The sequence below is a fragment of the Rutidosis leptorrhynchoides genome, chromosome 8 (genome assembly GCF_046630445.1).
Source record: "Rutidosis leptorrhynchoides isolate AG116_Rl617_1_P2 chromosome 8, CSIRO_AGI_Rlap_v1, whole genome shotgun sequence".
NCBI lineage: Eukaryota > Viridiplantae > Streptophyta > Magnoliopsida > Asterales > Asteraceae > Rutidosis > Rutidosis leptorrhynchoides.
In genome coordinates this window covers 38,649,902-38,664,626 of record NC_092340.1, presented here as the reverse complement: position 1 = coordinate 38,664,626, position 14,725 = coordinate 38,649,902, and positions in this window count along the sequence as shown.

The following is a 14,725-nucleotide window of genomic DNA, read 5'->3' as shown; positions in this document are numbered from 1 at the left end:
CCTTTTTATTGTTCTCTATTCCATTTTAAATGAATTCTAACATTTTAGTTTTTTTCTCAATTTATGTCCTTTCCGAGGTAACAATAATTTCGGTGTTAACACCTAGTTTTATCTTTCATAAATATGTATAAACATGATTTTGAGTTCATTTAATTGAAAATTTTGAAAATTTTTACTAGAATTGGGTAGTCAGTATATAAGACTATGGCTGTTCTTTATTATCAGAGAGCACTAGATTCTAATACAACTACTGCTTTACTAGTATTTTTAATGGTAACCAAGTGTGTAAAGTAAAAATTTTAAAATTCGAAAGAATTTAACCCCTTCCCACACTTAAGATCTTGCAATGCCCTCATTTGCAAGAAATCAGTAACAATTTAAATTATTGAGGGTGATTAGCGCAGAAAAATGATTAAATTTTACCAAAGTTTCCAAACATATTGTTGTTTGTGTTGAATGATAAATGGAGCACATCATTTGTTCATTACGTCTTGTTGTTATTTCACATATATTTTGCATCTTGTCGTCAAAATTAGTTGCTTTTGCTGAACTTAATGCCAGTATTTGAAAATGCGTTGTTTTACCCTGTTGTGTACATAAGATAAACTGCAAACATATATACATATTTTTGAAGTTTGGTATATTACCCGACATTCAAAAATTATTAAAATCTAATAATAAAAGTTAGAAAATTATAAAAACTATTACAATATCAACATAAGTGCTAAATGTAGTAACATTACAAAAAATAAAATAAATGAAACTAAATAAACTAGGGTTGTTACTGATACCAGTCGGTGTTCCATGCATAACCATATGTGTTATAAAATGCTTCAGCTGGGTTATAAGTAGGATACGGTGGTTGCATCTCTATAGACCAGGGAGGGAATATGGGCGTTTGAGTAGGAATATAGTTTCTACCTACATGTTGGCAATGAGCTATGATTTGGTTTTGATGAACTTGCCAATCTTCAAATGCTCGATGTCTAGCATTTTCATACTCTTGTGAAGCTATAAACCTTTGCATTTCTGTCATTTCATTTCCCCCTCCCACATTACCTGGCTGTTGATTTCTCTCAACCTGTGGATGTCTTCCATTATAGGCTACTGCGGCGTTATTTCGCCTCTTCAAAACTTTAGCACCATGATATACATTTAAACCAATTGTATCGCGGGGTTCTGGTTCTTCGATTAACAATCCCCCCCCCGACTTATATCCACATTGAGATACTCAGCAATTAATGTAATAAATATACCACCTCCTATTATACTGTGCGGTCTCATCCCCTTAACCATAGCTGATAAATAATAACCCACACAATAAGGTATACTTACAGCGCTTTGTGGGTCTCGAATACACATGTGGTAAAACAAATCCTGTTCATTTACCTTTTCCTTATTCTTACCTCGTTGTGTAATCGAATTGGCTAAAAACCTGTGAATTACTCTTAATTCAGCTCTATCTATATCCAAATAAGAGTAATTTCCCCCTTTAAATCGGTGATGGCTAGTCATTTGACTCCATACACCATGCGTATCAAAATTTTCATCAATTTTCCTACCATTTAGTATCAACCCTCGACAATCGGCAGATGCTAGCTCCTCAGGCGTATATATACGTAAGGCCTGAACCATGTCTAGTAGAGACATGTGGCGCATCGAACCTCCTAACAAAAATCTAATAAAAGATTGATCGGTTAAACTAGCTACCCGATCATTTATTTCTATACTACACAATAATTCTTCACACCATACTTTATATACAGGTCTACGCATGTAGAATAATCGTACCCAATCGTTAAAAGTAGAATTACCATACCTCTGTGTAAGTAATTCTCTAATTGGCTCGGCCAATTCTACGGCTTCTAACGGTTCCCATTCTATTACCCTAGGTACTTCAACAGCTTTAGAATGAAGAGTATGCAAGCCCCTTTGGTATTTTAGATAATCTATCCAACGTCTGTCTAATCTCAAGTTCGGGTGCAAATTTTCCACGTGCATATCTGAAAATGTCATAACTGGATGAGGTATATCTAGTTTATAATAGCTATCAACATCCTGTTGTTCCGCATTCTCAGGAGGAACAATGCGAGCTTGGGATGAAGATTCACCCCTTTCAGTCTGCAAAACACATCAAACACAATTTTTGTGCATCCAAATATGCATTAGTCAGCAAAATCATCAATCAAAATAATTACAATGACATGATCAATTTATATCAAACTTATGCTCATTTTCATATTTTTATCAAATCTACACTTTTTCAAATAAGCATATACGAAAATGTTCGCCAAGTTCATAAGCTTTCAACTCAAATAACATGTCAAAATAATCATTATTAGCAATTAAACAAGTTTCAAATGGTATTATCTCTCAAAAATCAAGTTCATGAATTTTAGACTTGAAAAAGTCCACTTTAATTCTCAAAAATCATGTTTAGGCTCAAAGTTTGGATCATTTAACTACCTAAACATGTTACACTACTTAATTTAGCAATAATTCATGACAAAAATCGGCCATAACCTGTTTATATCAAAAAGCCCCAAATTGCTCAAGAACACAAACCCTAGATTACTCAAAATTTGAAGTTTAAGGCTTCTAATCATGTTAAATAGCATCAATCTAGGTTATACAAGCATAATACATAAGCAATTTAAGCATAATTACACTAAAAAGCATCAAAATCAAATTGGGTATAAAATTACTCAAGAACACTAATTTTCGGATTAAATGGTGTTTAGGTGTAGAAATTTACCGTTTTCCTTGAGTAATTCCTTGATAGCATCCTTCTCAACATGATTTTAGTAAAAAATGTGATGGAAAATGGTGAAAAATTGTGAATTTCGGAGGTTTTTGTGTGTGTTTTTCGGGTGTTTTTTTCGCAGTTTTTGTGGATGGGGAAGGATACTGATCTGTTTCATGCGTTATATTTTTTTCTGTATTTTTTGTCCTCCGTGACCTGCGGTGTTTTTCTCTTTCAAACTCCGCGAGTCGCGTCCCCTTTTTTTTTTAATAATAATCTTTAACTTATAAAACAATTAAGTAATTAATTTTAAAATTTCGTTTCTCTTGTTATTTAGGACGAGGTCGTTTCGGATCGATGTCCTAGTCCGTCCCTCGACAAAATTTTAAAATTTTTCTATTTAAAGCGCGGTTTTTAAAAGCAAAGATTTTTTGGGTTTTTTTATGTTTTTGGCATACTTTAATTCAATAAGATTAAAAATAATGATAATAAAAGTTCTCGTCCCTCCTTTGGGTAAAGCAATTTCGGTTCAACGACTTAGTCTTCAACTCACGACGAATTTTAAAAATCATATTTTTAATTTAGCGAAATAAAGTAAATTTTTGTTTTTATAATCACACCAAACTTAAATTAAAAAATGCATAAAATTAAAAATTCACACCAAACTTAATTAAAAATTCATATTATAAATTCACACCAAACTTAAATTTAAAATGCATAAAATTCAAAATTAATATTAAAAATTTACACCAAACTTAAATTAAATTTTGTTTTTATACATACAAACTTATATTAAAAATATTAATTTTTTCAAATATTTACAATTTTAAATATATATTAATTTTAAAAACATGGTAAAAATAAAATTAAAAATCTTTTTGGCTTTTTTCTCACTTTAATCAATCAAATATTATCAAAAATATGCGCCCCTCTTTTCGGTAAAGTAATTTCGGTTCCATGACCTAATTTAACTCATGACGAATTTTTGAAATATTTTGGGTTGATTGATTAAAGATATTTATACCTTAAGAATAAACGTTAAATTTCATAGTGATGTAATAAATTTTTGTATGATATTAACAATTTCGGTCGCAAGACCTAATTTTATCGAATACCAATTTAATACTTTATAGCGAACAAATTAGCGTTTATTATCAAAAGGTTAAAAATAAAAATAAAAATAAAAAAAAAACCGTACAGACTTACCTGTGAAATATATTTCTTACTGATATGCTCTAGCCCACTCATAAGATAGTCGGACTAATTGATTTTCCATGGCTACATAGGCGTAACCTCGAGCATTTAATGTTTTTTCTTCTAAACATATGAACGGTCCGTCTCTGCATAAAGTAACAAATTCGGTGTTTGAATAGGTTTGATTATTTGAACATTTACCTTCGTGTGACCATTTTCCGCATTTGTGACATTTTTCAAGGTGTCGTGCTCTTCTTTTCGCTGCGGATTTTGATTTTCCTTTACCAAATTGTGACTTATTATCTTCGCATCTGGATTCTTTTCTTACTCCGTCCAATTTACCTCTGATTAATGATATTATTTCACTCGGAAGTGTGTCATTATTACGTTTAGTGATCAAAGCGTGTAGCATTAGACCATGGTTTAGTTCACAGGAAGTCTTCATTTCGTAAAAACCTAAAAAAATTAAAAATTCAGAATGGGGGGAGAAGACTAGTTCTTTAGGGTCTGCTAGGGAAAGACCATTCGGGTTCCATTTTCGAGAACTACACGAAAACAAAAAATCTAACTCTAACAGAAATACATATTATCCTTTAAAGACTTGATTCTCCCCACACTTAGTTAGCTGTGGTATCGAAATTGTGATTAACTTCGTTGTCAACTTCCATCGGACCATGTATGTAATGTTTAACTCTGTGACCATTAACTTTAAATTCAATCCCATTTGGATTTATTAATTCTACTGTTCCGTATGGGAAAACTCTTTTGATTATGAATGGTCCAGACCATCTTGATTTCAATTTTCCAGGAAATAGCTTGAATCGTGAATTGAAAAGAAGAACTCTGTCTCCTTCTTTAAATTCTTTTGAACTTCTGATTCTTTTATCATGCCATTTCTTCGTTCTTTCCTTATAGATTAACGAATTTTCGTATGCTTCATGTCTTAATTCTTCTAATTCGTTTAATTGACTTAACCGTAGACGTCCGGCTTCATGTAAATCAAGATTACATGTCTTCAAAGCCCAAAATGCTTCGTGTTCAATTTCTACTGGAAGATGACATGCTTTTCCATAAACGAGTCTGAAAGGTGTGGTTACAATTGGAGTTTTGTAGGCTGTTCTAAAAGCCCAGAGTGCATCCTCCAACTTAATGGACCATTCCTTTGGATTTGATCCTACGATTTTCTCTAGAATACATTTTAAAGCTCGGTTGGTATTTTCAACTTGTCCACTTGTCTGTGGATGATAAGCAGTGGAGATTTTATGAGTTACTCCATATCTTTTAAGAACTTTCTCAAGTTGATTATTACAGAAATGAGTTCCCCGATCACTTATTAAAGCTTTCGGTGTTCCAAACCTTGCAAAAAGACGTTTTAAAAAGTTGACTACAACTCGTGCATCGTTAGTTGGGAGAGCTTGTGCTTCCGCCCATTTAGATACATAATCAATGGCTACGAGAATGTATAGATTATTATGAGATTTTGGAAATGGACCCATAAAGTCAATACCCCAAATGTCAAATACTTCACATACTTGAATGACATTTTGTGGCATTTCATCACATTGACTTATTTTTCCGGCCCTTTGACAAGCATCACAGGATTTGCAAAGAAGGTGTGCGTCTTTATAAATTGTAGGCCAATAGAATTCAGCATCATAAACTTTTCTTGCTGTTAGTTGAGGCCCATAATGCCCTCCTGTTGGTCCTGTGTGACAATGGTTTAAAATTTTACTAGCTTCATCTCCGAATACACATCGGCGTATTGTTCCATCTGGACAACTTTTAAACAGATGTGGATCTTCCCAGAAATAATGTTTTATATCACTAAAGAATTTCTTTCGTTTTTGGTACGATAATCCTTTTTCAAGGAATCTACATACTAAGTAGTTTGCATAGTCTACAAACCATGGTATTTCATTATAATCTATTTTCAATAGATATTCATCAGGAAAGTTGTCTTGTATGGCCGATTCATTTAGAACTTCTAATTCGGGATTTTCAAGACGAGAAAGATGATCAGCGGCGAGATTTTCTGCTCCTCTTTTATCTCGGATTTCAATATCGAACTCTTGTAAGAGTAAGATCCAACAGATTAATCTTGGTTTGGCATCTTGTTTCGAAAATAGGTATCTAAGAGCAGAATGGTCGGTATAGACCACCGTTTTTGCTAGAACGAGATATGATCGAAATTTGTCAAAAGCAAAGACAATAGCAAGGAGTTCTTTTTCAGTAGTTGTATAGTTTGTTTGTGCTCCTTGTAACGTCTTACTAGCATAATATATAGGTTGAAATCGTTTTTCAATCCTTTGACCTAAAACGGCTCCCATTGCAAAATCACTTGCATCGCACATTAGTTCAAACGGTAGATTCCAATTTGGTGTTATCATGATCGGTGCATTAGTGAGTTTCTCTTTAAGAATATTAAAAGATTTGATGCATTCATCTGAAAAGATGAATGGAGCATCTTTTTCTAGGAGTTTATTCATAGGAGTGGCAATTTTAGAAAAATCTTTTATGAAACGTCGGTAAAAACCGGCATGCCCTAGAAAACTCCTAACTCCTCTAACATTGGTGGGATGTGGAAGTTTAGCAATTACATCTACTTTAGCTCTATCCACTTCAATTCCTTCCTTTGAGATTTTATGACCAAGAACGATGCCTTCTTTAACCATGAAATGGCATTTCTCCCAATTAAGAACTAGATTTGATTGTTCGCATCTAATCAGCATTCGTTCAAGATTAGCTAGACATGATTCAAATGTATCACCGAAGACTGAAAAGTCATCCATGAAAACTTCCATGCATTCTTCTATCATGTAGTGAAAAATCGCCATCATGCACCTTTGAAAGGTTGCAGGGGCGTTGCAAAGTCCAAATGGCATGCGTTTGTAAGCAAAAGTACCATAAGGGCACGTGAATGTGGTTTTCTCTTGGTCTTCGGGTGCTATTGGAATTTGAAAATATCCGGAAAAACCATCAAGAAAACAATAGTAACTATTTTCGGCTAATCTTTCCAACATTTGATCAATAAAAGGTAAGGGAAAGTGATCTTTTCTGGTGGCGTCATTTAATTTTCTATAATCAATACAAACACGCCATCATGTTACAGTCCTAGTAGGAATAAGCTCATATTTCTCATTTGTGATAACAGTCATGCCACCCTTCTTAGGCACGCATTGAACTGGGCTTACCCATGGACTATCAGAAATTGGATAAACTAAACCTGCATCTAGCAGTTTAATAATTTCTTTTTTAACTACGTCTTGCATATTAGGATTTAGTCTTCGTTGGCGTTGCACATACATTTTATGTCCTTCTTCCATAAGGATTTTATGTGTGCAATACGAAGGACTTATTCCTTTAATATCATGAATCTTCCATGCAATGGCTGGTTTATGAGCTTTTAACACAGAAATGAGTTGAGATTTCTCATTTTCAGTAAGAGAAGACGATATTATTACAGGTAATTCAGATTCACCATGTAAATAAGCGTATTCCAAATGGTTTGGAAGTGGCTTTAACTCTAATGTTGGAGGTTCTTCTATCGATGATTTATATCGATATCTGTCTTCTTCTTTTAGCATTTGAATTTCTTCTGTTGTTGGTTCATATCCATTAGCTATTAGTGTAGCTAACATTTCAGTTTCATCAATTTGTTCAGTTCCTTCTCCTAAAGAACATTCTCCTGTTCCTTGTAATTCTGGAAATTCTTCTAACAATTCTGCATGTGAATCTATAGTTTGAATATAATAACATGTATCATCTGCAGATTGCGGTTGTTGCATTGCTCTATCAACTGAAAAGGTAACACTCTCGTCCTCTATACTTAGTTTCAATTTCTTACCAAACACGTCTATCATTGCTTTAGCCGTGTTTAAGAATGGTCTTCCTAATATGAGAGGAACTTGAGAATCTTCTTCCATGTCCAGAACAACAAAATCTACTGAAAATACTAAAGTACCAACATTAACTAGCATGTTTTCCATTATCCCTCTAGGATATTTATTGATCTATCGGCTAGTTGTATGCTTATTCTTGTTGGTTTCAATTCTCCAAGGTCTAGTTTAGCGTATAGTGAATACGGCATTAAATTTATACTAGCACCTAAGTCTGCCAATGCTTCTATTGAACTAAGACTACCCAGAAAACATGGAATTGTGAAACTTCCTGGATCAGATAATTTTTCTGGTATCTTATTCAACAGCACTGCTGAACAATTAGCATTCATAGTAACAGCCGAGAGTTCTTCCATTTTCTTTCTATTTGAGATTAGATCTTTCAGAAATTTAGCATATCTAGGCATTCCTGAAATCACATCAATGAAAGGAAGATTGACATTTATTTGTTTAAACATATCCAAGAATTTGGATTGCTCGGCTTCAAGTCTCTCTTTTTTCATTTTACTCGGATAAGGAAGTGGTGGTTGGTATGGTTTAACATAAGGTTTAGCCTTAACTGTGTTATCTTCAATAACCTTTTCAACTACCGGTTCTTTTTCCTTATCTTACTCAGGTTGTGGTTATTGTGGAGTAGGAATATTTTCATCAGAAATTACAGGTATTTCAAGTGGTTTAAGTGTTGTACCACTTCTTGTGGTAATGGCTTTAGCTGTTTCATTCCGGGGGTTTGCATTTGTATCACTAGGTAGACTTCTCGGTTTTCTTTCACCTATTAACCTTGCTAGGTTACTTACTTCTTGTTCCAGATTTTGAATAGAAGCTTGTTGATTTCTAAATGCTTGAGCATTTTGTTCATTGGTTTGTTTCTGAGATGTGAAAAACTGTGTTTGAGTTTCAACTAGCTTCGTCATCATATCTTCTAAATTTGGCTTTTTATCATCGGGTTGTGGTGGTTTGTTTTGAAAATTAGGTCTTTGCTGATTGTAAGTATTGTTGAATACTTGTTGATTGCTAGGACCTTGTTGGTTGTTGTGTGGAATATTTCGGTTATAGTTCTGATTTTGATTGTAGATTGGTCTTGGCGGTTGATAATTATTCTGATAATTATTTCCAGGCCTTTGGTTTATATAAGAAATATTCTCTCTTTGTTCCATTGTTAGTTCAATGCTGAGACAATCTTTTGTCAAATGTGGTCCTCCACACTGCTCACAACTAATTCGTATTGAGTGTATATCCTTAGTCATCTTTTCCATTCGTCTCTCGACAGCATCTATCTTTGCAGAAATGGAATCTAAGTCATGACTAGAATCGGCTCTAGCTGCTTTAGATGATCTAACGATATCTTTTTCTTGGTGCCACTCATGTGAGTGGGAAGCAGTGTTATCAATAATTTATAAGCATCAGTTTCAGTTTTCTTCATAATGGAACCACCAGCTGCTATATCTATGTCTTTTCTTGTAGTGATATCGCATCCTTGGTAGAACATTTGTACTATTTGACAAGTGTCTAAACCATGTTGCGGACATCCTCTCAATAACTTTCCAAATCTAGTCCACGCCTCATATAGAGTTTCATTCGGTTTCTGTGTGAACGTAACAATTTCTCCTTGAAGTCTTACGGCTTTAGATGCCGGAAAGAATTGTTTAAGAAATTTTTCAAATAAAACATCTCATGTGTCAATCGCCCCTTCAGGTAACGATTCCAACAAATCTTTGGCTTCTCCCTTTAAAGTCCAGGGAAATAACATGAGATATATCTGTTCATCCTCAACTTCTCTTATTTTAAATAGTGTGCAGATCCTATTAAAGGTACGAAGATGTTCATTTGGATCTTCCTTCGGCGCACCACTAAATTGGCATTGATTAGTCACCATATGTAGAATTTGTCCTTTGATTTCATAATCTGGCGCATTAATGTCTGGATGAGTAATTGCGTGACCTTGGCCAGTGCGTTTAGCTCGCATTCGGTCTTCCATACTTAAAGGTTCTGTTACTTCCATAATTGAATTTGTTGAATCTGAATCACTAGAGGATTCTGATTTAATGGTTCGTTCCTCAACAATCTCTGTTTGAATGATTGGTGGTTCCGGAGGAAAAATTAATGGTTCAGGATCTATGAATTGTCCCTGAATATTCTCCGGATTCTCAATTGTGAGGTCGGGTTCAAAAAATGGATTATCGGAAATTTGAATTGGAGTACTTGGTCGACTGGATGACGATTCTAAAGAAAAATCAACGGCGGTAATATTTGCTAAATGTCTTGATCTAGTTACAGGTGGTGAACGTACAAAATGTGGTGAACGTCTTGCTCGGTGCATTCACTGAATATCCTATTAGTTTTTAAAAGGAAAGAAAAATTATATAAGTTATCCAATTAATAGACTTTTCTGATTTTGCCCACGTTTCGAATAGCCAAAAGATGCAGCAGAGGGGCAGGATTCGTTTGGTCTCAATATAATTGAGTACTGTTTGGCTCCAATAACCCGGTCCACGTACAAATCCAACTATTACTACGAACCAGAAAATTTTGATGTCTATCAATTTAACCACTTAAAATAAATTTTCGTAATTTTAAGAAATTTAGATAAGAAGTAGAATAAAAATCTATGTCCTAAAAACTAGAATTGCGAGAAATAAGAAAGAAAAAGAGCGCGTCGAAAAAGGTCGAAAAAGAAAAGGGTTGAAAAAATAAAAGGCTTCGAAAAATAAGAAATAAAAAAAAATGACTTAAGAAACTTTAAAACACTCGACTAACCCAACCTTATTACTATCACTAACTTAAAATTAAAATTGCAAATTGAGATTACTAATTGGATTGATAATTGATACATAAGTAAAAGGCGTCAAAAAATAAAAATAAGAAAGTAGCGCGTTGAAAGTTAAAAAGGAACTAAAAACTAAAAATTAAAAGTTGCGTCCAAAAATATTAAAGCTTACAAGTAAAACTATATCCCAAATGGCAATAACTTAAAAAGGTACTAAAACTTAAAAAGGCGTCGCAAAATTCTAAAGCACCTAAATCTTAGTCTAAAGAAAAAGCACTTAAGGGATTTTACGGCAAAGCCTAAAAATCTAGAAATAAAAATAACTATGGCAAAAACTATATCTTAAAACTAAAAACGAGCGAAAAATACAAAAATTACGCTAAAACAAATAAAAAGGGACAAAATATAAAAATATACTAAAAGTTATAAAAAGTACAATTTTTATAAAAATATTATTTTTATATTATTTATTTTATAAAACTATTAATTTTATAAATTAATAAAACTAAATAAAACAAAATAAACTAATTAAAACTAAATATTATAATAATAATACCCTAATTAGGGTTTAAGATTAATAATAATAATAATTATCCCGTAATTAATGCTGTTAGTGTTTCTGTGTCACCCGTGTCAGACGGCTCCGCGAGTCGCGGTGCTTCGTGGCTACAAACGCCGCAAGTCGCGGGGTTTGAAAATTCAGTTGACAGGCTGGTTTCGTTCGACAGGTTTAATTTTATTTATATATATATTTTTTTTTATTTTCTGTTTTAATTTAATTAATATATTAAATAAAAGTTATATTTTAAAAACTAAATTAGAAATAAAATACTTTATAATTTTAAAAATCTTAAAAATATATATATATATATATATATATATATATATATATATATATATATATATATATATATATATATATATATATATATATATATATATATATATATATATATATATATATATATATATATATTTTCGGTTTTGATTTTATATTTTAAATAAACACAAAATATTTAAATAAAACTTATATTTTTATAAAATAAAAATAAAGAAACTTTACAAAACTTAAATATTTAACAAACTCTTAAAAATATTTATATTTTTGTTTTTCTTTTTATATTTTCTAATATTTAAAACGTATTTTTACAAAAACGTATTTTTTTATAAAAGTAAACTAAAAATAATTTTTTTTTATATTAGCGTTGCGCTTCCGGCTTTTAAGCTATATTTTAAGTTCCCCGGCAGCGGCGCCAAAAATACTTGATGTTAAAGCTAAGGGGTATAAAATACTATTAAATTTTACAAGGAAATACTATTAAATACGATACAATTTTACACAAGATATTTATTTATTTATAGAATGGATATACTTAAACCTTGCTACAACACTTATAGGCAGTGTACCTAATCGTACAGTAGTGTAGTTTTTAGTAAGTCCGGTTCGTTCCACAGGGAATCTTTTAGACAAAGCTTAACGCTATATTAGTTTTATTTTATAAAAATACAAATATATATATAAGTAATATTATTATTATAAAGGGGGGTTTTTACCGTGTAATGACCGGTTTGTCGATTTAAAAACTTTAGTCGCAGTTAAAACCTAATGTAAAATAATAAAAATAAATATAACTTAATTTAAAGCGTAAAGTAAATAACGATAAGGAAATTGCGATAAATAAAAGTGCGATAAAATAAAATTGCGATAATTAAAAAGTACGATAATTAAAAGTGCAATTAAATACAATAACAATAAATAAAAGTGCGATAATTAGAAGTGCAATTAAATATAAAAATAAAGGAAATTAAATATGAAATAAAAGAATTATGCTTATTTAAACTTCCGTAATCATGATGTTTGACGTGTTGATTTTAGTTTTATGCCCATGGATTAATTGTTCTTTGTCCTGGATTATTTAATATGTCCATACGGATTTGTCCATAATAGTCCATCAGTCATAAATATAAAGAGCGAAAGCCTTCGTCAAATTATTCTTATTCCCGAAGTCAAATATTCCAACTAATTGGGGATTCGAATTGTAACAAGGTTTTAATAGTTTGTTTAATGAATACACCAGGTTATCGACTGCGTGTAAACCAAGGTTTCACTACTTTGTTAACAATTACACCAATTACCCTTGAATGTAATTCACCCCTGTTTCAACAAGTCTATTAACTATTAATCCAGTTCCGTGTCCGGTAAAATGAATAATTATTGGTATTTATAGATATCCCGCCCACCGTACCCAGTCAAGCGTATGTGGTTATATATAAATACATCGAATTATAAGTTTGTATATTAAATTAACAAGGTATTGTTTAGTTAATATAAAACCCATTAATAGCCCATAGTCTAATTTCCACAAGTGTCGTTCTTTTATCCAAACCCCAATTATGGTACAAAGCCCAATTACCCAATTTTAGTATTTTTAGCCCAACATCATGATTACTTCGGTATTAAATAAGCATAATAATAACTTAGCTACGAGACATTAATGAAAATAATATAAACATAACTTACAATGATTAAAAATAGCGTAGCGTTACACGGACAGAATTTCGACTTACACCCTTACAACATTCGCTAACATACCCTTATTATTAGGATTTAAAATTAAAATTAAAATTAAAATATAAATTATATATATATATTTACGTATATATTGAGAGAGAGATAGATTATGGATATTAAAACTCGTCGAATTGCGCTGGCTTTTATAGGGATTTTCAAAATTAGGGGCTCCGCGACTCGCGGCCCTTTCCTTCTTCAAACTCCGCAACTCGCGGAGTTCGATTTTACAGCTCACTCCATTTTGGATCCTTTCTTGCCGACGGATTATTATATAAATATAATATATATATAATTTATATAATTAATTATATATTATATTTATATACATAGTTAACTTGTAATTTTTAGTCCGTTGCGTCGAGCGTTGAGAGTTGACTCTGGTCCCGGTTCCGAATTTTAGAACGTCCTTGCGTACAATTTAATATCTTGTACTTTACGTTTTGAATCTTGTACTTTTGTAATTTCGAGACGTTTCTTATCAATAATTGGAACCTCTTTGATTGTATTTTGTACTTTTGAGCTTTTTGGTCGTTTGCGTCTTCAATTCGTCGAATCTGTCTTTTGTCTTCACCTTTTATTATTTAAACGAATATCACTTGTAAATAGAACAATTGCAACTAAAAGCTTGTCTTTCTTGAGGAATAATGCTATGAAATATATGTTCGTTTTTAGCACTATCAATCACCATCATTGTGCATTGCGTATTTGAACTTCTCATACACTCTCTTGTTAAGAACACCTATTCTAACATATCTGATCATTGCATAAGTTCGCTCAATTCTTGCTTCCATCTTGCAGATGTAACACATGCATTCATTCGCAGTACCAACACAACCAGCTTTCTCTCTCTCTTGTTTCTCACTTTCAGCTTCTTCTTCGGTCTTAGGCATTCTAACAACGTTAGCATGATTTTCATCATCAGCAAATACTGTCCAATCACAACCTTCGTCTGAATATGTTGCAATTAAGCCTTTTGCTTTATCATTTCTGATAGTATCACTGCTCGTTGTTTCAACTGGCACATTAACCTTTGTCTTATTATACTGATTGTGAAATGGGTTATGAAAACCAGTTTTCTGTGGCCTGGTACATGTTCTTTTGAAGTGTCCTAACTCATTGCAATTGAAACATCTCACTTTTGACATATCAAAGCCTAACTTAGTATCTCTAGTAACACCTAAGCTCTGTTGACCTGTCCTTTTCAGAAATTTCTTCGCTCGTCTAATCACACTACCCATAGCCCAGAGGATATCCATCTTTTCAAGTTCATCCTCGTCAATCTGCTCATAATCTTCTGCTTCTAAATGAGCATTACCAATTTGACCACCAACCATTTCATTATAAGAATTAACTATCAAAGCAACTAAAGCCATATCTTCCTCTACAACTGAAAGGGGCCTAGTTCTTAAATTCTCAGTGTTGAGAACTACAGTTTTTGGCTCCTGTCTAATGGTAGACTGATTTGTACTAACAGGCTTATTTACTTGGGTTTGAAACATCACATTTTGAGTAGGTTGTGATCTATTTACAGCACTATCACTAGAAACAAACGC